The following is a 26,362-nucleotide window of genomic DNA, read 5'->3' on the forward strand; positions in this document are numbered from 1 at the left end:
ATGCTGTTGCTTCATAGTGCACCATTGTTCTTTCACATACCACAAGCGATGCTTTCTTATTGTTAGACAATTGAGAGGTCTTAGGAGAAAAAAAAAAATGATTGTTCTTATTTTCAGAAAAATATTTACATGGTATCATTTTATACTGTCTAAATCCAATGGTATTTTTATTGTAAAGATAAGTATTACACGTATCCTTTTTGTTAGGTAATATTTTCCTTCAAATTTTACGCATTGGGGTTGATTACTCAAGCAAAGACTGATAATAAATATGGTAAATCAGTTTTTACTTTGAATACCTAATAATGCAAGAGAATAAAAAAAAAAAAGAAAAGATTTTTGCTAACACATGATTGGATGGGTGATTCAATTAGACCCCTTTCACACTTGGGCATTTTTCAGGCACTTTGGTGTTAAAAAAATGCCTGTAAAGCACCTAAAAGGAGCCTTATCTGCAATCCCAATGTGAAAGCCCTTTCAGAGCCCTTTCACACTGGGTGCTATTCAGTTAGGCTCCTTTCACACTGAGCGCAGGAGGTCCGCTGGGGCGGTATAGCGGCGCTATTTTTAGCATTGCCAGTGGTATTATTGCGGTTTCCCATTGCTTTCAATGGGAAGGAGCGGTGGAGGAGCGGTAAACACCCCGCTCCAAAGATGCAGCTAGCAGGACTTTTGGAGCGATCCTGCTAGCGCACCTTCGGGCTTTCACACTGAAGACTGCAGGGCAGGATTTTTTCAGGCGGTATTTAGGAGCTATTTTTAGCGATATACCGCCTGAAAAACGTGTCAGTGTGAAAAGGGGCCTTGGACCCCTTTTACACTGGGGCATTTTTCAGGCACTTTAGCGTTAAAAAAAGCGCTTGAAAGAAACCTCCTCTGCAATCCCATTGTGAAAGCCTGAGTGCTTTCACACTGAGGCGCTGCACTGGTAGGGCGTCAAAAAAATTCCTGCAAGCAGCTTCTTTGCAGCACTTTTGGAGCGTTCAATACACCACTCCTAGTGCACCCCTTCTCATTGGGGCGCTTTTTTTAACGCCAAAACGCCTGAAAAACGCCCCAGTGTGAAAGGGGCCTTAGCAGAGCTTTACCAGCATTTTTCGGGCGCTGGCAGTGTGAAAGGGCTCTGAAAGCACTCAGGCTTTCACATTGGGATTGCAGATGAGGCTTCTTTTAGGCGCTTTACAGGCACTTTTTTTTAACGCCAAAGCGCCTGAAAAACGCTCCAGTGTAAAAGGAGTCAAATACCCCCCAAATTACCCCTTTTTCAAAAGTAGACAGTCCACGGTATTTATTAAGTGGCATGTCGAGTTTTTTGAAGTTGGCATTTTTTCCCCACAATTCTTGGGAAAATTAAGACATTTTTATTTAATTTTTTACACACAATTGTCATAATAACAAGTTATTTCTCACACACAGCATATGCATACTTGCAATTACACCCCAAAATACATTCTGCTACTCCTCCCGAGTATGGCGATACCACATGTGTGTAACTTTTTCACAGCCTGGCCACATTGTGAGGTCCAGCATGCAGCGAGAACCGTCAGGCATTCTAGGAGCATAAATTACACATCTAAGTGACCCCATTTTGGAAAGCAAACACCCCAAGGTGTATAGTCTATGAGGCATGGGCTGGAGACAGGTACTCAGGTAATCTGATGGGCTGCAGATAGTTACTTGGGTACTCTGATGGACTGGAGACAGGTGCTAGGGTAATCTGATGGGCTGCAGATAGGTATTTGGGTACTCTGATGGGCTGGTGACAGGTACTTGGTTACTCTTATGGGCTGGTGAAAGATACTCGGGTACTCTGATGGGTTAGTGACAGGTACTCGGATAATCTGATGGGCTGCAGATAGGTACTCGGGTACTCTGATGGGCTGGGGACAGGTACTCTGATGGGCTGATGACAGGTAATCGGGTACTCTGATGGACTGGTGACAGGTACTTGGGTACTCGGATGGGCTGGTGACAGGTACTCTGGTATTCTGATGGGCTGGTGACAGGTACTCAGATGGGCTGGTGACAGGTACTATGATGGGCTGGTGACAGGTCCTCTTTATTACTAGGGGGGCAATCAGTGTATGTTGGCGTGCACTGTAAGCAGTAATGAGCTATTACTGCAATCTCCTCCTCACACACGATCAATTTGTTTACATTCTGTGACCGGAAGTGGTTGCATACAGCCGGTCACATAGTAAAGACATATAGGCAGATTCAGAAAGACTTAGACTGGCATATCAGTAGATACGCCAGCCTAAGTCTGAATCTGCGCCAACGCAAATTTAAGCGTATTCTGGTAACCAGATACGCTTAAATTAGGCTAAGATACGAGCGGCGTAAGTGTCTTACACCATCGTATATTAAAGTGTAATTTTTAGGCTGGCCGCTAGGTAGCGCTTTCATTGCGTTCGGGGTAGAATATGTAAATCACTAGATACGCCTATTCACGAACGTACGCCCGGCCGACACAGTACAGACACGCCGTTTACGTAAGGCATTTTCAGGCGTAAAGTTATTCCATCAAATGGCTGGACTAGTAATGTTAAGTATGGTCGTCGTTTCCCGCGTCGAAATTTTTAAATTTTACGTTGTTTGCGTAAGTCGTCCGTGAATAGGTCTGGACGTAATTTACGTCCACGTCGAAAACCAATACGTCCGTGCGGCGTACTTTGCCACAATGCACACTGGGATATGTACACGGACGGCGCATGCGCCGTTTGTAAAAAAAACGGCAATCACGTCAGGTCACAGTTAATTTACATACAACACGCCCCCCACATCCTCATTTGAATTAGGCGCGCTTACGCCGGCCCCATTTACGATACGCCGCTGTAACTTAGCAGGCAAGTACTTTGTGAATACAGTACTTGCCTTGCTAACTTACGGCGGCGTAGTGTAAATACGATACGCTACGCTGCCGCAAGAATGCGCCCGCCTACCTGAGTCCAGCTAATAGTAAACATAGTAAAGAGCCAATTGGCGATCCAGGATGGGCTGTGTCAGGGTGACAAGCCCCGTCACTGATTGCTGCTCTGCACGCCCCTAGGGGTGCGCACGAGCGCCTGCACGAGGGCAGTGCATGTGACCGGCTTTGATTGGACGCAGCCGGTCATGTGATAAAGACATTTTAATGGCTCTTTACACTGATTTAGGATGGGCTGTGTCCTGAGGGACACACCTCATCCCTGATCACTGCGCTGCGGGCTCCTGGGGACCCACATGAGCAGCGAGAATGGGGAGGGTATCATATGATATCCGCCCAGGATGGGAGAGTGTTCCTGCCGGCGTCATTTTACTATGACCTGGTATCAAAGTGGTTAGCTGTCAATTGCATGGTCATGCAACACCGTATGCAATTTTTTTTTTCCCACACAATTCAAGATTCTTTTTGGTGATATTGGATCACCACTGGGTTTTCAAAAAAAAAAAAAATGCTATAAAAAGGAAAAAAAGACTGAACATTTTGATATTTTCTACTTTCTGTAAAAAAAAAAAAAAACATAAAATACTGAAAAAACTGAGATACGCCTTAAAATAGGCTTCATCCGACCGACGTAACTTGCCTACGTCGGCATATCGTGGGCGCATATTTACGCTGGACGCATCTGGCGCTCCCATTAATTTCCTAAAAATGGAAATGAGGGATATACGTCGATTCACGAATGTACGTGCGCCCGGCGCATAATATACGCGGTTTGCATAAGTCGTACGTCCGGCGTAAAGTTATTCCCCATATATGAGGCGCAACCCATGCAAAGGTATGGACCAGGGAACACAAGCCGTCGTATTTTACGTCTTTTACGTTGTACGTGAATATGGCTGGGCGTAGGTTACGTTCACGCCGTAGGCAGTGATCCGTAGTATCTTAGGCATTCATTCCGACGTGATTCTGAACATGCGCACTGGGATGCGTCCACGGGACGGCGCATGCGCTGTTCGTTATTCGTATCTATCTGGCGCTTGGCCCATCATTTGCATGGGGTCACACCTCATAAGCATGGCTCACGCCCACTTCCACTTACGACGACTTACGCCTAAGAAACCCAGCGCAGATTTGGCAGCACTGGCTTTGTGAATCTAGTGCTTGCCTCTCTTCGCTGCGTTGGCGTAGCGTAAAAAAGATATGCTACGGCGGCATAAATATGCGCCGATGTATGTGAATCCAGGCCAATACGTGTATAATAATTGCAGGGCTCAAAATTTCAAGCCCCGAGCTACTAGCCAGGCCTCAAGAGTTACTCGCCACCAGTTGCCCCACCTAATTCATACACTGCTCCACGCCTAATTGCGTCCCTAAACACACCCTCGTAGATTATCTCATGGAATGACACTGTTAAATGTTTTATGCAGAATCAAGTTACACAATTAAATATTACCAAAAACAACTTTAACAAAACGGGACAGGGCAATGGGGGACAGACCAGAGTGACAGGGCACTGGGGGCAGACCAGAGGGACAGGGCACTAAAACTGGATCTCTTCCCCATTCTCTTGCTGTCTCCTCTGCAACTCCCATCCATCCATCCTCTCTCTCCCTCTCCTATTCATCTCATCATCAGGAGCCTGTGTGTGCGGCTCCACGCTTGCATGTCCCCACTTCCCCCTTTTATTCAGGCTGGCAGTGAGGAGAGGAGCTGCAGCACAGCGGGAGGGAGCACAATCCAGCGCCGAGATCCACACAGCCATTGACACCATAGCACAGCACACATTGACACCGCACAGCACACATTGAGACCAGTCTGCTCGCAGTGCTCAGGCTGAACTGCTGGACACCTACATAGAGCACAAGGAGAAGAAAACTGTACAAACTGTCATGTCAGGGCAAATTTCAGTGAGCACTGCACTGCCTACCTGGGACACCCGGAGTGGTAATTTTCGCAATCCTCCACCTGACTCATTACTTCCTGCTCTCTGCTCTCCAGCTACATTGGTCGGGGGGAGGGGGGCAGGCTCAGAGAGGTCATACTCTTAGGTCCCATGGCTTAATGAGAATTGTAAGGAGAGCACCTGTGTACTGCTCTGCCCGTGCGCGGCTCACCAGACTACTTTTCTCAAGCATGCACCTTTCCTCTTCGGCCCCCAATCGCATCGGGGCTCTAAGTGTAGGCACAGATTGAAGGGACATTGGTCATGCAGCCCTGTCATCACTCGCCCCCAGCTTAAATCCACTCGCCAAATGCTAGCAGGCGAGTGGAAATTTTGAGGGCTGATAATTGGTTTGTGTGAAACTTAGTATAGCCTCTGCAGACTATGGTATATAGCAGGGGTCTCCAAACTGTGGCCCGGGGGCCGGATGTGGCCCTTTGCTTGCCTTTATCAGGCCCTTGAGACACTATTCCCCACACTGATACAAGGCACTATTCCTTCTACACCAACAATAGGGCACTATTTATCCCTCTGACACCAACTACAGGGACCTATTCTTCCCATTGACACCAATGATGAGGCACAATTCTTTGCCCTGATGCCAACAACTTATTCCTCCCACTGACACCAATGAGGGGATCCTATTTCTCCCAATAACGCCAATGATGGGGCCATATTTCTTCCCCTAATGCCAACAATGGGAAAATTTTTCTCCCACTAATATAAATGATGGGGCATTCTTTGCCCACATTGACGCCAAGGCATTTTCTACTCACACTGGCCACACTCCGGCCCTCTTAAAGTCTGAAGGACAGTAAACTGGCCCTTTGCTCAGAAAGTTTGGAGACCCCTGGTATATAGGACACAGTATATATTTGAAAATTGATCATTCCCAGCCTATCTCATTTCTTGAGGCCCTTAAAATACCAGAACAGTACAAATACCCTTCAAATCACCCCTTTTTGGAAAATAGACATTCTGATGTATATAGTAAGAGGCATGGCGAGTTTTGTGCAATTTTTTCGTCAAAATTATTTGGAAAATTAAGAACTTTTTATCACAACTTTTTAGCCAATCACAGCCTCACTCTATAGGAAACACAGCTGTTATGAATGAAATGCAAATCCAAAGCCATGGCTGCTTGCAGTGCTCACAGGGCTGGAGGCATACCTCCCAACATGTAGGCATAGGACACATCCCCTGTTACACCCCCTTAACCAAAACAAAATCTTCAAGGGCTATTTTTTTTACCACTTCTATTCCTTTATATTGGCTTGTAAAATTTACAAATGCAACAATTTAGAATTTGGATGAAAGGTTTAGTAATGGGAAACACTTTTTGAAAGATAAAAAGTAAATGTTATATACAACTATATAGATCAGCCCAAAATGAGAGACAAATGAGGAAGAAAGAGGGACAGAGGGACATTGTTCCAAATCAGGGACAGTTAGGAGCTATGCTGGAGAAGATGTAGGAAGTTCTGGGGCCCCTGTGGGTATAAGGCAGAAGTTATGTCAGCTTTGGGCAGACCGCCTATGCATCTCCTCCAGCCCTGTTTTGGATTTGACATGCAAGATATATTATGTAGTTTTAACATGTGAGTTGTGATAACAAAAATGTTTTAATAAATATATTTTTTTGCCCAATGCTGCGCTTGATAGTAGGGATGAGCCCAACACCCCCCGTTCGGTTCTCACCAGAACCTTCGAACAGACTGACCGTTTGCGCGAACATTTAGAACCCCATTGAAGTATATGGGACTCGAACGTTCAAATTCAAAAGTGCTCATTTTAAAGCCTAATATGCAAGTTATTGTCGTAAAACGGGTTTGAGAACCCGGGTCTTGCCCCAGGGAACATGTATCAATGTAAAAAAAAAAGTTTTAAAAATGGTCGTTTTATCTGGAGCAGTGATTATAATGATGCTTAAAGTGAAAAAGAAATTGAAAAATTCCTTTAAAGTGGCACGTGTTTAGAACTGTCCCTGCACAAAATGAGATTACTATAAGAAAAAAGTAATTTAAAACTGCTTGCGGATTTAATGTAATGTCTGGTCCCTGCAATATGTATGAAAATCATTGAGAAAAATAACATGGGTTTCCCCCCCTCCCCCCAGGTCATTACCAGCCCCTTTGGCCCTATATACTTTGAACAGCAGTATACAGGCGGTGCAAACAAGACAGGGACTGTAGGTTTGTTGTTAAGTAGAATCTGTCTGTAACTTTGAACTGTGTACTTTTTTAAAGTGTAGCTCCAGCCAAAAAAAATATTTTTAAGCTTTTCTGAAAACATAGAGAAGGGTTATCATCCCTGTAACATTTGTTTTGCTGTCTGTGTGCATCTGTTCAGAAGATTGCAATTCACTTTCTGTCCCAATGACAAATGATTTTTTGAAAAAAAATTTTTTTTTGTGAAACAAGGATTGGTGATAAAGCATCAGTGGACAGGAGACACCTCTTACAGAAGAGAATTTCCCTTCCTAGGGGTAGATTTCCTTTCACTTCCTGTTGTCTCCTTCCGTTTGCAAGTAGGAGTCGTTTGTAAGTTGGATGTTTAAAAGTAGGGCCCCGTCCCTAGGCAGCATTTTGTCCCCAAGTTTGTTTCTCAGCAGGCCGAGTGGAGACAATTGGCTTACATTTAAAGGCACTTTTAGATGTGGAGTGGGGGGTTGTAGGTATTGCAAACACATTACAACCGGACCATCAGTGCATTCCCACTCAATTAACAAGAACCATGATATTAAGCAGTTCATTAACTGCAACACTGCACATGTAGTTTATGTCATTAGCTGTGAATTATGTCATGTTCAATATGTGGGCCGCACGATCAGACGGTTGAAAGACAGGCTTAGAGACCATCTTTATGATATCAGCCAAGATAATAATACAAATGTAGCAAAACACTGGAACCTGGTTCATCATAAAGATGTCTCTAGCCTGCATATACAAGGCATGGAGAAAATCACCCGCCCAGTGAGGGGGGGAGATAAATTCCGCTTGCTTTGCCGACGAGAAGTTTTTTGGATTTTTCTTTTAGGCACTAGAATGCCTGAGGGGTTAAATTTTCAATGGGACGTTTCCTATTATTATGATTAGGGTACTATACTCATTACACCCCATATCGTTTTGACAGTGACCATGCATTATGAATAATTTTCGTCCACAATGCCTACATTAAGTGCTCCAAAAACCATCTTCGAGCTATTCGATGCTTTTCTCTGACCATACACACTCACAAGCCACATAGTGCACTCATACCAAGTATTTTTCTAAACATCCCCAATTTCGTCTGTTTACTCCTTTTTATTTTAACCAATTTCTCTGTTTTTATCACGTTCGTTTTCAATACGCCCCTGACATTAATATATAGTGCCTTATGTTATTACATAAATTGGCCATTTTTACAGAGTATTATTATTTTTTAAGGGGCCCTGCTTTACAGTGTCCACATCCAGCGCGCTTTCATATGTTCACGTTTGGTTGGCTATTATCTCTTTTTTATCTTTGTGCATACACTTGCAATTTAAGAATTGATAAGACTAACTAGTTGTCAACGGAAACGGTAGCAATTGATGTGTTATATACAGCATTAGAGATGTCTGTCTCATATATATATATACACCCCTTAACCAATTAACACACATCCATTGCCAATGCGATAATAGTCTTAAACGACTACGCGCGCTCTGCGGACCCTGTTCCATGCATTTTTCTGTTTTTTTTTTTTTTTTTTTTTTATATAGATCTTTTTGTATATATGCATGTGCAGCTAAATTGTATTACTTGATACATCTGCACACATACGCATGCACATATTCAATCAATTTTACCCAAGACATATCTCGCGGGAGCTCATGTCATGGTTTACCCAGGTTCACAAACCCGGCTATACTTTTCATTCTACAGGCATATATATTGTTCTCTTTTCTTTTTTCCTTTACCTACATGAATATTAGGTCGGCGAGATATATTGGTTATCACCCATGTATCTCTAGCCACTCTTTACATTATAGCCAGAGCACCTGGTTCTAGAACTATATATTCACATATATTTTATATCTTAAGCCTGTATTCATGCTATGCGACATTGCTTCCAGATTTAGTCCACGGTAATAATGCATTTTCAACATTTGCATACCCATATGGGCAATGTCCTCAAGTCATGATGCCTATTGCGGCAGATTATGATTTTTTCAGTGTCTAGCCCGGGTTTGTGTTTCCATGACATTTGTCTCCTTCTCCCCCTTCCCCCTTCCCCCCTCCCCCCTTTTTTTATCAATTACATACGACAGGACTTGTGCATTAACTAATATGCAGACACAGACAACCTCAGTATTCAATGTCTCCATGCATTAAAAAAATTTATTTTTTTGCAATATGGAATCTCATCCCCATAGGGTTTTGTACTATGAGACATCTGTAGGTCACATATATATATATTTTTTAGGGAACTATTTAGTTCCCGGATATCCATTTTTACACTTTGGCATATGTCACAATTGTTTCCTTTCACATGTCCTCCATTTGTGTTTCTTTAGAACTTCACACCACGGTCTTCGACCGCTTTACACTTCTTCATTGAGCATTTCACCTTTTAAAAGATCTTTTTTACTTATATAAATAATAAATGTGCACTGCATCTTTACTACGTCTTACAGAGTGTAGTACTCCGCATTTCCACATTCTTACATATTATTCGGTTTTCTTCTCTCTGGTTTTTGATAGATAATAGGATGATCTACAATACACCTCCTTTAATTTTGACCTATTATCGGGACGAGAGTCTGCTATATGGATTTACCATTGCAGCCATTGATTCTTGAGCTCATACACTCATGCAGACTGACTCCCGATATATACACACACCTCCTGGCGCTTGTCGCCAATGTGGCAACTTTAGAGACGGCACCTCACCATCCATACATTTATATTTACTCTTATTTCACACTCACAATGAATCTAATTCTTTGTTATACCTATATTGATATATATTGTTTTGTATAAGTGTTTGATGGTATTTAATTGCACCATGTTTGTTTATTCACTTAAACATACCTAGTCCAGATATATATTTATGTGGATTATGTTTGTACTTTGGCACCTTGGATTTTGGTTTATTTATATTTTGTTTTTCTTTTTTAAAAAAATGTTTTCCTTTTTTCCCTTTTGGTATGCACCAGCAGTCTGTGACCTGATATTGGCTTCTGGTGTGTCCAGTGATTGCGGGCCACCTCCAGCCAATCATTCAATCAGGTCACATGTCAGCTTTTGATCTCTATATATACTAAACAGTCTTAATGCATGTTAGCCATGAATAAGCACTAACTCAGTGCGAAACGTCGGTTATCCTCCTGTTTCTGTTGCTGTGATCTGGTATGTTTTGCTGTTCGTTTAAATAAAGACAACCTGTTTGGTTTGGAGTGCGGCCATCCATCCTTCATTTTACGCCCATGCCTGCCGTATATACTCTGCAGAAATTTGGGCCCTAGGTGTTGGTGTTGCCACAACACTGTAAGCCCTCACAGTTAGTCTTGGTGGGCGCTGGAACGCCCTGCTGTGTGAACTATTATATCAAGAATTGTAATTACATGCCATTGTTGAACAGTGGTAGAAAAATTGGGCCTTTGGTGCTGGCGCTGGTGCCACAACACTGTAAGTCCTCACAGTTACTCTTGTTGGGCGCAGGAATGGGCCCTGCTATGAAATATTAGATCAAGAATTGTAATTACATGCCCCTGTTGAACAGGGGCATACAAATTGGGCCTTTGTTGGTGGTGGTGGTGCTGGTGCCACAACTCTGTAAGCCCTCACAGTTACTCTTGGTGGGCACAGGAATGGGCCCTGATGTGAAATATTAGATCAATAATTGTAATTACTTGCCCCTGTTGAACAGGGGCTGAAAAATTGGGCCTTTGTTGTTGGTGGTGGTGGTGCTGGTGCCACAACTCTGTAATCCCTCAGTTACTCTTGGTGGGCACAGGAATGGGCCCTGCTGTGAAATATTAGATCAAGAATTTTAATTATTTGCCCCTGTTGAACAGGGGCAGAAAAATTGGGCCTTTGTTGGTGGTGGTGGTGGTGGTGGTGGTGCTGGTGCCATAACACTGCAACCCCTCACAGATACTCTAGCGCAGGAATGAGACCGCTGCAAAGTATTGCATCAAAAATTGTAATTACACTCCCCTGTTAAACAGGGGCAGAACAATTGGGCCTTAGGCAACCCCTCACAGATACTCTAGTTGGAGCACAGGAATGAGCCCACTGCAAAGTTTTGCATCAAAAATTGTAATTACACGCCCCTGTTAAACAGGGGCAGAAAAATTGGGCCTTAGGCACTGGTGCTGGTGCCACAACACTGCAACCCCTCACAGATACTCTAGTTGGAGTGCAGGAATGAGCCCGCTACAAAGTATTGCATCAAAAATTGTAATTACACGCCCCTGTTAAACAGGGGAAGAAAAATTGGGCCTTAGGCACTGGTGGCAGTGCCCAGAACCAAAAATGTTCTTACAAGCTATCAGCATGATCATTGAGGAGGAAAAGTATAGTCACTCAGCATAACAGGATAGTCACTCAGCATCAGCATAGGCAGTCTTGAAGGGATCTGACATTTCCCAAAAAATTATTCAGTTACATAAGCATTAGGTGCTTGGTAGCTGGTGGTGATCCAATCCTGATTCATTTTTATGAAGGTCAGTCGATCGACCGAGTCGGTGGAGAGGCACACCCTGTGACCGGTTACAAAGCCTCCAGTAGCACTGAATGTGCGTTCTGAAAGAACGCTGGATACAGGACAAGCCAGTAGCTCAATTGCGTACTGTGCAAGCTCTGGCCAGTGATCCATCCTCAAGACCCAGTAAGCCGCAGTGAATTATGGGCCGTGACACGCCACTCGAATTTGGCGCGAACGGCCCGTAACGTTCGTATTTCGACGAACTGCCAAACATACGGTGTTCGAGTCGAAGCTCATCCCTACTTGATAGATGGTCCTTACCTGTGTTTCTATACTGGGATCACACAGGAGTGGTAGGGGAAACTGCATGCTATTTGGACAGAAATCACACCGCATTCCTCTTCAAATCGCAAGCAATTGTTTGAAGTGCGATTTGAGCCCATACATTTTGTATGGGCTCAAATCGCACCACTTAGGTATAATCGCACCACTTAGGAGTACAGTATCGGTGCACCCATAGAAATAGTGAATACCACTGTTCATATTTTCATATTTCTCTTTATTACAACAAAGATAGTATATAGCTTCTATGAATTCACATTAGTTACATGAAAAAGAACACTTCCTATTTAACCACTTGCCGACCGCATTTTAACGGAATGATGGCTACAGCTTGGCTGGCTAGTTTTGAGAGGGCGTCTATTGATGTCCTCCAGTGCTTGCGCTTCTCGCGCACACCCTGGGGCGCGCAGCAGGGAGTGCCAGTGATGGCTGAAATAGCATGACTTGTTAATGATTCATGACTCAGGTTCTAGTGCCAGAGATGGGCAAGAAACTAGTGTTTTCAGTAAGAGGTTAGTAGTCACAGCCTACATTTACATTTTCTTTTAGATTTTGGTGATTAAACTTGAACTCCAGGTAGAAATAAAACAGAAACAATTGGTCATTGTACCCAAAGTAATTGTTTTATTATAGGGAGATCCCGAAGGATCCCTGTATGCCTCTGCAGCAAGAGATCGCCACCATTCCAGTGATCTTATACTGCAGAAAAATGCTGCATTTGTTAGCAGGATTGGAAGTTGTTTCTGACATCTGGAAATTACAGCATTGTAATTTTAAAATAGCTCTGGGATTGAGAGCAGCTTGTACAGTGATGTTTTAAAATAAACCGGTGCCCAGACTAGACCAAACAGACAGACCTTGCTGCCTGGTGTGATGAAAAATGTGTTGGGCACCAGTTACCTCGACTTTTTTCCTTTTATTGCTAAATTCAATTTAACACAAAATAGGACCGGTATTTTGAAGTAGCAAGGCCCTTTAAAAACAGATGCTTGGTAATTTCTGTAAAAGAAGTCCCATTCTTTCTTAAAACTAGGTGGATCTCTATTTAAAGCGGGAGTTCACCCATTTAAAAAAAAAAAAAAAATCTCCCCTTAGCTTCCTGCTCGTTTGGTCTAGGGGAATCGGCTATTTATATTAAAATATGTGCAGTACTTACCCGTTTTCGAGCTGCATCTTCTTCCGTCGCTTCCGGGTATGGGTCTTCGGGAGCGGGCGTTCCTTCTTGATTGACATTCTTCCGAGAGGCTTCCGACGGTCGCATCCATCGCGTCACTCGTAGCCGAAAGAAGCCGAACGTCGGTGCGGCTCTATACTGCGCCTGCGCACCGACGTTCGGCTTCTTTCGGAAAATCGTGACGCGATGGATGCGACCGTCGGAAGCCTCTCGGAAACCTGTCAATCAAGAAGGAACGCCCATTCCCGAAGCCCATACCCGGAAGCGACGGAGAGGATGCGTCTCGTAAACGGGTAAGTACTGCACATATTTTAAAATAAATAGCCGATTCCCCTAGTAATAACGAGCAGGAATCTAAGGGGGAAAAGTGCCCTCTAAGGGTGAACCCCCGCTTTAATAAATATGTCTCTTGACCCCCTAATAGCAGTCAAATATATCTTGATTGATGGGAAATTAATCCTTCTTACAATGTCCAGAAGTGGCTTCTACCCAGCTTTCCTGTAACACATTTATTTAATTATTAAACGTAATTATGTAGTGCTCTTCCCGACCTCCAGAGTACTGGTGGTGAGTCAGAGAGTGCTGACATCCCTCCTCAAAGTGCAGGTTACTAGGCATTGTGAGTGAAGTGCAAGGTGGAAACATGGCAGCAGTCACTTTTAAAAATAAACAAAGAGAGTTTTACAGGACAAAAATAGAACTAGGCAAACAGCAATACAGAAAAGGGCCTTTAAGCTGAATGCAGCAATCTGTATTTCATAGCAACGGCTGTCTCCTATAGCAACAACTTTACTCACAGTATCCCACAAGCTTAGCTCACAGCTACCTGCTGGACTCTCCAAACTTCGCTCACAGCTACCCGCTGTATTCTTCAAGCTTCACCCACAGCTACTTGCTGGGTTCCTCGGACTCACACAGCTACCCGCTGGATCCCTCAAGCTTTACTCACAGCTACCCGGTGTACTTCTCTCTAAGCTATACTTATAGCTACCTGCTGTACTCCTTCAAGCTTTACTCACAGCTACCCTCTGTACTTCGTGGATGAGTTCTCTCCTGAAGCTTTCTCAGCTACTTCACAGTCCCTGGCTGATGAAGAATCTCCTCTGGTGCTCCTTCAGAACTCCATCCCTTTACTTTTGCCTCCGGCAACAAGAGTGGTTGACCCTCTGGCAACTTCTTCTCCCTTGCCTCCTGGCAGCAATTGGGCTTCCCTCAGGCTGAGCCCCTTTACATGTGATTAGGCCCCAGGCCTACAACTTGGATGCTGCTCCACACACACCCTCCAAGGCTGCAGCCTGGGTGGTAAGAACCCAGATCACCTGACTTTCTCCAAATAAATAGTCTATCCCAGCAGCCTCAGCGACCAAAAAACTCCTGCTGATTGGCTAAGAAAAACATATTTACTCATAACCTGAATTCACTGTAATCTCGCATAGAGGTCGACCGATATATCGGCCGATATTCGGCCATTTTGGAGAAATCGTCATCGGCCGATTTTAATCCAAATTAGGCCGATATTTAACCTGCCCGCTATTTAACCTGCCCAATAGTGGTGCAACGGATCACTGTTGATCCATGATCCGAACGTGTCAACCCTTTCGGATTGGCCGCAGATTGCCACCGTGGCCATAGCATTAGGAAAGGCCGCGGCTTCGGCCTAGCTCCGGAGCCACGGTCATCTTGGTACACCCGGCTTCGGCCCTCCTCTCTGTTTACACCCACAGAGGAGGAGGAGCCCGCGCTCGAGGGACACACACACCGCTGTCTGAGGTCTGTAAGGGGGACTGGGAGTTATACTGATGAGGGGTCTGCACTGAGGGGTTACTGTCTGTACTACTGGGGGGTGTCTGCACTGAGGGGGGGTTACTGTCTGTACTACTGGGGGGTGTCTGCACTGAGGGGGGTTACTGTCTTTACTAGTGGGGGGTGTCTGTACTGAGGGGGGCTTTTGTCTGTAGTACTGAGGGGGGTGTCTATACTGAGGGGGGGTGTCTGTACTGTGGGGTCTGTACTTAGGGGGGGGGGTGTCTGTACTGAGGGGGGGTGTATTACTGGGGGGTCTGTAACTGAGGGGGGTCTGTACTGAGGTGGGGGTGTCTGCACTAAGGGGGTGTCTGTACTAAGGGAGGGGGGTCTATACTGATGGAGGGGGTCTGTACTGAGGGAGGGGGTCTGTACTGAGGGAGGGGGTCAGTACTGAGGGGGGACTATAGTTGGTGGGGGGGTGACACCGTTTTTTTGTGCCAGTGTCAATCAGTGCCACCTGTCAATCCGTGCCACCTGCTAGTGCCATCCAGTGCCACCTGCCAATGCCAACTAGTGCCATTCAGTGCCACCTGCCAATGCCAACCAGTGCCATCTGTCAGTGCTAACTATTGCCATCCAGTGCCACCTGCCAACCAGTGCCACTTGCCAGTGTCACCTGTTAGTGCCACTTGCCAGTGCCACGTTCCAATCAGTGACATCTGCCAGTGCCATCTGCCAATCAGTGCCACCTGCCAATGCTATCTAGTGCCATCCAGTGCCACCTGCCAATGCCATCCAGTGCCACCTGCCAGTGTCAATGAATGCCACCTGCCAGTGCCAATAAGTGGCACCTGCCAATCAGTGCCAACCAGTACCACTTGCCAGTGCCACCTGTTAGTGCCTGCCAGTGCCACCTGCCAATCAGTGCCATCTGCTAGTGCCATTTTCCAGTGCCAATTAGTGCCATCCAGTGCAACCTGCCAGTGCCAATTAGTGCCGCCTGCCATTCAATGCCACTTGCCAGTGTCACCTGTAAGTGCCACGAGCCAGTGCCACCTGCCAAAAAAAAACGGCATAAAATATCAGCCGCAAAAATCGGCAGCATATATCGGCCATCGGTCGCCCTGATTTCTAAATATCGGCATCGGCCAGAGAAAAACCCATATCGGTCGACCTCTAATCTCGCATACTAATGCCAAAAGGTAACAGTGCCAGATATTGACAAAAGAGAAAAATTACAGTTTAACTCAAGATTAGGAGAAACCCATTTGATCAATGACTAGCCAGGCTAGTTACCACCTAGCACAACTAAATTTACTAGCAGTCCTGTTTAGGACAGGGAAGCTACAATTATATAGTGTTGACAATTTACACTATCTTTCCATATATATTATACATTCACATCAGGGCCAATTTAGACAGGATCCTATTAACCTAACAGCATGTCTTTGAAGTGTGGAAAGAAACTACTTCCAGATATCCATTCAGTGGGGTAGCCTAAAAGGAAAGTGCAGGTTTTGAAAAAAAAAACATTCATACTCACCTAGGTGGATGGTTTTCTGGGGTCCCTCAGCGGCTGTTTCGGCTCCTCCCCGCAAGAACTCAACACCTTCATGCGAGCGAGCGAGCATGGTGTTAAGTAAGGGCGCCAAATTCAAATGTGTGTTAGGGGGGCGTGTTTAATGGTACTAAGGCTTGACCTTACGTTTTTGGCGTTTTTTTATTACTGCGCATGCGCCGGGCGCCTACACTTCCCAGTGTGCATTGCGGCTAAGTACGCCGCACGGGCCTATTGATTTGGACGTAAACTACGTAAATCCAGATTCACGGACGACTTACGCAAACAACGTAAAAAAATAGAATTTTGACGCAGGAACGGCGGCCATACTTGACATTACTATTCCAACTAGGGCCCAGCTCTAACTTTACGCGGCCTATCTCTTACGTAAACGGCGTAAAAGTACTGCGTCGGCCGGGCGTACGTTCGTGAATCGGCGTATCTTCTCATTTACATATTCTACACCAACCGCAATGGAAGCGCCACCTAGCGGCCATCCTAAATATTGCAATCTAAGATAGGACGGCGCAAGCCGTCGTATCTTAGATATGTTTAAGTGTATCTCTGTTTGAGCATACGCTTAAACATACGCCGGCGTAGATTCTGAGTTAGGTCGACTTATCTACTGATAAGTCGGCCTAACTCTACCTGAATCTACCTAAAAATATTTATCTTCAAACAGAAGCCCAGGAGGTAGAAAACACTCTGTAAGGGTGCTCCTAATATTTATCATCTCCTGAAACCATACCTCTGAACAAGGACCTCAGGGATTGGTTGGATCAAATACATACATATTCATAACTCTTGAAATAAGATTACCTTCATGATTAAGGGTGTGGTTGCCATCATCCCTTAGAATAAGAAACTGTAAGCCCCTTATGGCGGGATTTTTAATGGCAACCATAAAACTGCTAATACATTTAAAATTCTTTATATTTTATTTCTTCATGTTGTCTGAATGGACCTTGCAGTTAAAGTTCCCTGATTGTGTGGGCCTCAAAATCAGCATTTGGGAAAAATACTATCATTAATGGATACCCACTGGCTGAATGGACCTCGCAGTCAAAGTTCCCTAAATATGTGGGCCTCAAAATCAGTGCTTGAGAAAACCCACTATGATTACTAGTATCATGTCAAGATGGAAATTCTTGTTTGAAAAATGTTTTTATGTTGTATGTATGTTACAAATGTAACATTGATGTTATACTTTTTAACATGAAGAAATGTAATACTGAAAATTTAGAAAAAAAATAGTTTTTTTTGTTTCTGTTATAAAACATTGTAATAAGTATGTTTTCTCCTTCACTGATGGGCACTGATGGTACTGCACTGATAAGGCGGCACTGATGAGCACCGATGAGGTGGCACTGATGTGGTGGCATTGATGGGCACTGATGATGGGTACTAATATGCAGCACTGATAGGCGGCACGGATGGGCACTGATAGGCGGCACGGATAGGCACGGATAGGCGGCATGGATAGGCACGGATAGGCGGCATGGATGGGCATGGATAGGCGGCACGGATAGGCGGCACAGATAGCGGCACAGATGGGCACTGATAGACGGCATGGATGGGCACTGATAGGCAGCATGGATTGGCACTGATAGGTGGCACGGATGGGCACTGATAGGGGGCAGTAATGTATGTGTTGTACTAATGGATGCCAATCAGTGCCAAACAATGCCTGCCAATCAGTGATGCCCATTGTGGGCACTGATTGGCATCCATTATGGGCACTGATTGTCATCCATTATTTGTGATTGTCATCCCTGGTGGTCTAGGGTGGCATACCTGTGTTTTGCATCCCTGGTGGTCCAGTGGCATCCCTGGTGGTCCAGTGTGGGCATCCTCGAGGGGGCTGTGCTGATAATCGATCAGCACAAACCCCCCTGTCAGACGCGAGTGAGGAAAAGCCGATTACCGGCTTTTCCTGTTTACATCGTGATCAGCCGTGATTGGACACGGCTGATCACGTGGTAAAGAGTCTCTGTCGGAGACTCTTTACCTAGATCGGTGTTGCGGGGTGTCAGACTGACACCCTGCGACAACGATCGCCGCGATGCGTGCCCCGGGGACGTCATATGACGTCCACTCAGGATATTGAAAACACTTTGCCGACGTCTTTTTGCATAAGGCGGGCGGCAAGTGGTTAAGCTAGGTTTTACATCTGAGCAGCCGTGAGAAGGTGTGTAATTGCACATATTTCTGCCCTGGCAGAGGAAAAACACACTACTGCTTAGGAGATACACCTAGGTACACTAGAATGCAGGAAACCCTCAATCCACACACATTTCATGTAACGCATTCAAATCACACCCCCCTTGCAATCTGCAGTGGGTGTCAGTGCTATCTTAACCACTTAAGGACCGCCTAACGACGATATACGTCGGCAGAATGGCACCGCTGGGCACAATCACGTACCTGTGATTGTGCGCGCTCCCGCGACCCGGTCCGAAGCTCTGTGAACGAGACCGCGGGACTCGCGGACCCGATCGCCGCTAGAGTCCAGCGATCGGTCCCCAGAGCTGAAGAACGGGGAGAGCCGTATGTAAAAATATATAAAAAACAGGGTGCAATCAGCGCAAATATATAGATCAAAAAATGATGATATTAAAGTGTATTTATGTGATACAGACCCCCAGGGTTCAGATCACTGGTAATGCCAGCTGAACACTAAGGGAAATTCGCAAAAATCCTAAACAAGTAAAAAATAAAATAGAAAAAGTGCAGCGCAAAACTCAAATATATAAATGATACTGGTATACTCAAACACCAATACCATAAGTGTGAATATGAATATGCAGAAAAAATGAAAAAAAAAAAAAAAAAAATATATTAAAAATTAAATACAATTCAAACAAACAGTCCAAAAGTCCATAAGTGTCAGAAGATGAGTGAATTAAACGAAAATAAATCTCCACCACGTGACAATCCACCAAAATTTTGAAGTGATCCCTCCACCGTTGTAGATGGCTACTCTCACCTTCATATATGGACCACTGAGTTAACAGATGGTCAGTAAAGCAAATCAAATAGGCAGGTCATGAACAGGAACCAGGCTGATGTATTAGATCCTCATAAGACAACCAAACCGCAAAGGACAGGTGCATGTAAAGAGATAATCACAGACTAAGTGCTTACTGTTGCAATGTGTGGATTTATTCTTTAAAAGAAGCAAAAGTCAGGCTACTCACATTTGGCCAGACAAAAAACGGCATGAAGTAACAATCTTTAGGAATGAACAGCAGATGAGCGACGTGATGTTTCAGGCTCCTAAACCACCGGACGCGTTACGTTATATCAACTTCCTCAGCCCCGCCCCGCTGAGGAAGTTGATATAACGTAACGCGTCCGGTGGTTTAGGAGCCTGAAACATCACGTCGCTCATCTGCTGTTCATTCCTAAAGATTGTTACTTCATGCCGTTTTTTGTCTGGCCAAATGTGAGTAGCCTGACTTTTGCTTCTTTTAAAGAATAAATCCACACATTGCAACAGTAAGCACTTAGTCTGTGATTATCTCTTTACATGCACCTGTCCTTTGCGGTTTGGTTGTCTTATGAGGATCTAATACATCAGCCTGGTTCCTGTTCATGACCTGCCTATTTGATTTGCTTTACTGACCATCTGTTAACTCAGTGGTCCATATATGAAGGTGAGAGTAGCCATCTACAACGGTGGAGGGATCACTTCAAAATTTTGGTGGATTGTCACGTGGTGGAGATTTATTTTCGTTTAATTCACTCATCTTCTGACACTTATGGACTTTTGGACTGTTTGTTTGAATTGTATTTAATTTTTAATATTTTTTTTTTTTTTTTTTTTTTTTTCATTTTTTCTGCATATTCATATTCACACTTATGGTATTGGTGTTTGAGTATACCAGAGCCGTATGTAAACACGGCTTCCCCGTTCTTCACTGTGGCACTGTCATCGATTGTGCGTCCCTGTATTAGGAAAAACACAATCAATGACGTCAGACCTACAGCCACACCCCCCTACAGTTGTAATCACACACTAGGTGACACATAACCCCTTCAGTGCCCCCTTGTGGGTAACTCCCAAACTGCAACTCTCATTTTCATTTTAAATGCATTTTTTGCTGTGAAAATGACAATGGTCCAAAAATGTGTCAACATTTTCCGAAGTGTCCGCCATAATGTCGCAGTCACGAAAAAAATCGCTGATCGCCGCCATTAGTAGTAAAAAAAAAAAATTAATAAAAATGCAATAAAACTATCCCCTATTTTGTAAACGCTATAAATTTTGCGCAAACCAATCGATAAACGCTTATTGCGATTTTTTTTACCAAAAATAGGTAGAAGAATATGTAGAAGAATACGTATCGGCCTAAACTGAGGGGGAAAAAAATGTATATATGTTTTTTGGGGGATATTTATTATAGCAAAAAGTAAAAAATATAATTTTTTTTCAAAATTGTCGCTCTTTTTTTGTTTATAGCGCAAAAAATAAAAACCGCAGAGGTGATCAAATACCACCAAAAGAAAGCTCTATTTGTGGGGAAAAAAAGGACGCCAATTTTGTTTGGGAGCCACGTCGCACGACCGCGCAATTGTCAGTTAAAGCTACGCAGTGCCGAATCGCAAAAAGCGGCCTGGTCTTTTACCTGCATTTTGGTCCGGGTCTTAAGTGGTTAATGACATCCCAAACAAAGGTTGCAAATCAGAGTGGGCCGGATTCAGAAAGACTTACGCCGATGTATCTACTGATACGCCGCGTAAGTACACGGATGCACCGTCGTATCTCTGCGCCTAATTCTTAATAGAAGATACACCTGAATTTTGGCCTCATCCGACCGATGTAAGTCTCCTACGCCGTCGTATCTTGGGCGTATATTTACGCTGGCCGCAAGGGGTGCTTCCATTGATTTACGCGTTGAATATGTAAATGAGCAAGATACGCCGATTCACGAACGTATTTACGCCCGTCGCAGTAATCTACGCCGTTTACGTAAGGCGTACGTCCGGCGTAAAGTTAAACCACCATATAGGAGGCGCAGCCCATGCAAAGGTATGGACGTCGGAACAGCCGTCGTATTTTACGTAGTTTACGTAAGTGGTACTTGAATGGGGCTGGGCGTAGGTTACGTTCACGTCGTAGGCATTGAGCCGTCGTATCTTAGGGAGTATATGCGACGTGATTCTGAGCATGCGCGTGCATGCACCGTTCGTTCGGCCCTTCATTTACATGGGGTCACGCTTCATTTTAATAGATCACGCCCACTACCTTCCTACTTTGAATTAGGCGGGCTTACGCTGGCCAATTTACGTTACGCCGGCGCAAGTGCTTTGTGAATACTGTTCTTGCCTCACTGATTTACGTCGGCGTAGTGCATATGAGATGCGCTACACCGGTCTAAAGATGCGCCGCTCTACGTGAATCCGGGCCAGTGTGTTTGCCTGCACCAGATCGCATTCACAAAACGACCATGTGAACCTGTTGCAATGCGGTTCCTAAATTGGTGCATGCATGACTTTGGTGCGATTTGAGTCCATTCAAAATGAATAGGCCTTAATTGCACTGCAATCAACACTGTAAGCCTGGTTTCACACTATAGTTTGCATGTGAATCGCACAGGAACTACACTGTATTCCTGTGCTATTCACATGCCATTCTGTGTGGTGTAATTTGAGCCCATTCATTTTGAATGGGCTGAATCGCACCAAAGAAATGCAGACACTTTTTTTTGACCAACCATGCGATCTGGTTCAGACAAATACTGCGTTTGCGACCTTCTTTTGGGGAGTTGTGAACTTTGAATTGACACCTGCAGCAGATCAAAAACACAGTGTGATTGCAATGTGTTTCCAGCACCACAAATATGAACCAAGGGTAAAACATGCCACTGAGGGCAGCAGAAAGTTCAGCCTAGCTCTGGAATTGGCAGACATGTTGTGGTGCCAAATGCTGAATCAATAAGCCTGTGAGCACCACAACAAGCTTGCGACAGTCAGTAAAACAAGCAATTGAAAACTCAGCTTAGCCTCAGTAAGCTGTCAGTAACACAATCAATGAAAAATTTAGCCCAGCCACCTTAAAGCGGATGTGCCAGTATAAAAAAATATTAAAAGCCAGCAGCTACAAATACTGCAGCTGCTGACTTTTAATATTAGGACACTTACCTGTCCTGGAGTCCAGCGCCGTCCGCAGGAGAGGATGAGCGATCGCTCGTCTCTCTGCTGCTCCCCCCGCCATCCTCAGTGAGGGAACCAGGAAGTGAAGCAATCCGGCTTCACTACCCGGTTTCCTACGGCGCGAGTCGCGCTGTGCTCGCCGATTGGCTCACACGCTGTGTGCTGGGAGCCGAGTGTTCCCAGCACACAACGGGCGACAGACGGGAAGTCAGAAAAACCCGTCTTTTGCCCGTAGCGTGTGGCCGGAAGTGGGTGCAAATACCTGTCTTTAGACAGGTATCTGCACCCCCCTCCCCCCTGAAAGGTGTCAAATGTGATACCGGAGGGGGGGCGGGTGCCGATCAGCGTGAGTTCCACTTTAGGGTGGAGCTCCGCTTTAATCACTAACTTTGCTAGTTGCCACACAGAATCACAGACAGTCTCTCACTGACTCACGATTAGCTAGTATGAACAGCAGAATGCCAGCAGCAACACAGCAGTCTGAGCAGTGGTAAGTCTGAATACACTCGCTGGTGCCATGTGCGGCTGCAGAGCAGGGACACCATGCATTTTATTTTTACCCTGGGGGGATTTGAACACCCCTGAAATGACGTACCTCCCATAGCGAGATTAGGGCAGAAGTACACCTAAAAAAGACAAGAAAAGGTACAAAACAAATAGAAAAAAAAAAAATGATATCCAAAAATGAGGGGGGTGGGGTGGGGGGGGGGATAGGGGTGGACTTGTTCAAGGCCTACTTGTATTTTTGCCTGGAACTCTGCTTTAATCCCAGGAAAGCAGAGCTGACAGAAATGGGATGAATAGACAGCTAGTTATAACAGCATTGAATATTTCATATATCCAATACACACCAGCTTTTTGTTGCACAAAAATCATACCATTGCGTCTAAAGCCCCGGAAGATTTTATCCCCTTTCTGACCAGAGCACTTTTTACAATTTGGTACTGTGTCACCTTAACTGATAATTGCGTGGTCATGCGATACTGTACCCCAACTAATTTTTTTCAGTGTTCCCACAAATAGAGCTTTCTTTTGGTAGTATTTGATCACCTCTGTGGTTTAATTTTTTTGCGCTATTAAAAAAAATTATTGAAAAAAAAAAAACAATTTTTTTGCTTTTTGCTATAATAAATATCCACAATTAAAATCAGTTTAGGCCAATATATATTGTTCTACATACTTTTGGTTAAAAAAAATGGCAATAAGCGTATATTGATGGGTTTGCGCAAAAGTTATAGAGCTAGATTCACGTAGCTCGGCGTGTATTTTGGCCGGCGTAGCGCATCTCATATGCGCTACGCTGACGTAAAATAGGGAGCCCAGGCCAGTATTCAGAAAGATCTGGCGCTGTACGTTGCGCCGGCGTAGTGTAAATAGGCCGGCGTAAGCCCGCCTAATTCAAAATAGGCAGGTAGGGGGCGTGCTCCATGGAAATTAGCCGTGACCCCATGTAAATGAATGGCCGTTCGTACGGCGCATGCGCGCGCATGCTCAGAATCACGTCGCAAATACTCCCTAAGAAACGTCGGCTCAATGCTTTCGACGTGAACATAACCTACGCACAGCCCCATTCACGTACCACTTACGTTAACAACGTAAATTTTGACGGCTGTTCCGACGTCCATACCTTAACATTGGCTACGCCTCATATAGCAGGGGTAACGTTACGCCGGACGTAAGCCTTACGTAAACGGCGTAGCGGGCGCAAGTACGTTTGTGAATCGGCGTATCTAGGTCATTTACATATTCTACATGTAAATCTACGGAAGCGCCCCTAGCGGCCAGCGTAAATATGCACCCTAGATACGACGGCGTACTAACACTTACGTCGGTCGGAGGAAGCTATAATTCAGGCGTATCTAGCTCCCAGAATGGCACGCATAGATACGACGGCGCATCTTTCAACTTACGCGGCGTATCTATAGATACGCTGACGTAAAGCAATGGTGAATCTAGCTCATAGTGTCTACAAAATAGGGGATCGATTTATGCCATTTTTATTATTTATTTGTTTTACTAGTAATGGTGGCAATTTGCGATTTTTATTGAGGCTGTGACATTGCGGTGGACAAATCAGAAATTTTTTACACATTTTTGGGACCATTGACATTTATACAGTGATCAAAACTATAAAAATGCACTGATTACTGTGTAAATGTCACTGGCAGGGAAGGGGTTAACACTAGGGGGTAATCAAGGGGTTAAATGTGTTCCCTCGTTAGTGTTTCTAACTGTATGGGGATGTGACTGACTGGGAAGGAGACTTATAAGGATCAAATGATACATTATGTCTCCTCTCTTCTGACAGAACAAGCATTTGTTTGTTTACACACACAAATCCCCGTGTTGGCATTTGTGCTCCTAAACTACGTACCCATACAGGGTGTCACCCAGTGGTGCCATTCTGCCGCAGTATATCGACATGAGCCGGTCAGGAAACGGTTAAGCTAGTCCTGACCATTCACCAGTTTTAATGGCTATGCATATAGAATGCCGTCTATGATCCTTTGGTGAAAATGTTATGTCCTTTGTTAATCTTTTCAGCTAGAATCACTGACAAAATTCTGGTCTATTGTTTAAATAAAATAGGCTCACCTGACTCAAAAATATATAGTACACTCTTAAAGCGGAGGTCCGCCCATCGCTGCAAAAATTAAAGGCACATACTGCAGCTGCTGGCTTTTAATAATAGGACACTTACCTGTCCTGGAGTCCAGCAATGTTGGCACCGCAGCTAATGTTTCCATCAGCTGTCGGGGGCTGCCACTGCCATTGTGGGAAAGGGAACCCGGCAGTGTAACCTTGCGGCTTCATGCCGGGAAATCTACTGCACATGCGCGAGGCTCCACTCCTCTCTCCTACTGGCCCGGCGACAGGGGGAGGAGTAGGGAGCACCCGGTGATGTCAATAGCCGTGGCTGTGACTCTCGGAAGTGGGAACAGGATACCTGTTAAAGACAGGTATCCTCTTCCCCAAAGGTGCCAAATGTGGCACCAGAGGGGGGAGGGGACATACTTTTGGGTGAAACTCCAATTTAAGGCTCATTTTAGTAGGCGTTTGCAAGCTACCGCCACTTACAACTAGGACAAATAAGTGGGTAATATACAAACTTCCAATTTATTTTAGGCCACAAAAAGAAAAACGTGTGGCTCCCTCCCTAAAGATACATATCAGACCCTTATCATTGAAGAGGGACCAGTATGGCTATCAAGGGGCAAAAAAAACACAAAAAAATGTAAAAAGTACATGGGGGTTTCCCCCAATTTCCATATCCACATGGCTGTATTTGGGCAATGATGTCAGCCACTATCCCTTTCTCTTTGTGCACATGGCTGGATTATCGAGGCCATAAAACTGAATGGGGCTAGGTGATGTCACTGGTTGCAAAGGTTGATTACTCAACCATTGAAAAGGGAAGAAAGAAACTGTTACATACTATATACTCTCACTGGTCATTTTATTAGGTACACCTTGCTAGTACCAAGTTGGACCCCCTTTTGCCTTAAGAACTGCCTTAATTCTTCATGGCATAGGTTCAACAAGGTGTTGGAAACATTGCTAAGAGATTTTAGTCCATATTGACATAATAGCATCTCGCAGTTGCTGCAGATTTGTCGGCTGCACATTCATGATGCAAATCTCCCATTCCACCACATCCCAAATGTGCTCTATTGGATTGAGATCTGGTGACTGTGGAGGCCATTGGAGTACAGTGCACATAGGTATCCAGAAAAAACTTTATAGGTAAAGTGCAATAAATATAGTGCTGTGCTCCAAGTGACAATCTGTGCAGATAGTCTTTCAGTGAAAAAGGGATGTGAATCCTCTTCAGTGTATAAACATCTG

At 44.6% G+C, this 26,362-nt stretch overlaps 1 protein-coding gene across 2 annotated transcripts in view; it reads left to right on the forward strand.

Moving 5' to 3' along the window:
- GRIK4 (glutamate ionotropic receptor kainate type subunit 4) overlaps window positions 1-26,362 on the forward strand; it is a 489,165-nt gene that overhangs the window by 19,169 nt on the left and 443,634 nt on the right. The gene's annotated exons all lie outside the window — the stretch shown is intronic.

The sequence above is a fragment of the Rana temporaria genome, chromosome 10, assembly GCF_905171775.1.
Source record: "Rana temporaria chromosome 10, aRanTem1.1, whole genome shotgun sequence".
NCBI lineage: Eukaryota > Metazoa > Chordata > Amphibia > Anura > Ranidae > Rana > Rana temporaria.